Here is a 791-nt window from a genome sequence, read left to right as displayed (position 1 = left end):
TCTCGGCTTTAGGAAAATATCACATTTATCTGTGGATTTTCAAAGGCTCCGTGTATTAATTTAATATATATATAACTGAGTATTAAGATGAAAGCAATTTGCCATTAACTGCCAGTGGCCTCATTTGTTACACTCGGGCCTATAGGGCCTCGAACCTCTGACCAGTCTTACACGGTCCCAACACTCTGGCTGCTGTTCCCTGCCCCGATGTCCAAGGTCAGCAGGCCAGGCTTCTGCTGGAGCCAGAGCATGAGCAAGTGGGCACTTTGGCGGGTATGGGTAAAGATGACGCCACGAGGGCTGTTAGGGCGCCCAAACCATTTCTGCAGGATCTCTTACCGTTTCTCCAGCTTCGGATTCTCTGGGCCGTGATTTGCCAGGTGGGCCAGTTTGTTTTTGTGAGCATCAAACTCTGCCTCGGTCTGGCTCAGTTCCACTACCTGCTGCTAGTACTTCTGTGTCCCGAAGTCCCAACTCATCTCGGACATCGCTGGGTGATCGTGGCTCTGGTCCATTAGTTTCTTCAGCAAGTCCCCAAAAGGGTCCTGTGTGGAAAGAATTAGGGTGTGAAGGGATTCCTATGCTCACACCCAGTGGGAATGCTAACCCCCCTGTGACTCTGAGATTCCTGAGTTTGCTGTTTCTTTTTTTCTTCCTTCTAAATTTTATTTGGACTCCTGGTGTGGCGCTGTAGGATATGCACTCAACCACAAGGTCGTTAGAACCACAAGGTCAGCAGTTCAAACTCACCAACTGCTCCTCAGAAACCCAATACAGGGTAGCTATGGGTC

At 49.3% G+C, this 791-nt stretch overlaps 1 pseudogene; it reads right to left on the bottom strand.

Moving 5' to 3' along the window:
• LOC102810940 overlaps positions 1 to 422 on the bottom strand; it is a 1,827-nt pseudogene extending 1,405 nt beyond the window's left edge.
• Positions 423 to 791: the final 369 nt, after the last annotated feature.

The sequence above is a fragment of the Chrysochloris asiatica genome, unplaced genomic scaffold, assembly GCF_000296735.1.
Source record: "Chrysochloris asiatica unplaced genomic scaffold, ChrAsi1.0 scaffold00255, whole genome shotgun sequence".
Classification (NCBI taxonomy): Eukaryota; Metazoa; Chordata; class Mammalia; order Afrosoricida; family Chrysochloridae; genus Chrysochloris; species Chrysochloris asiatica.
This window is presented reverse-complemented; position numbering and strand designations above follow the sequence as displayed.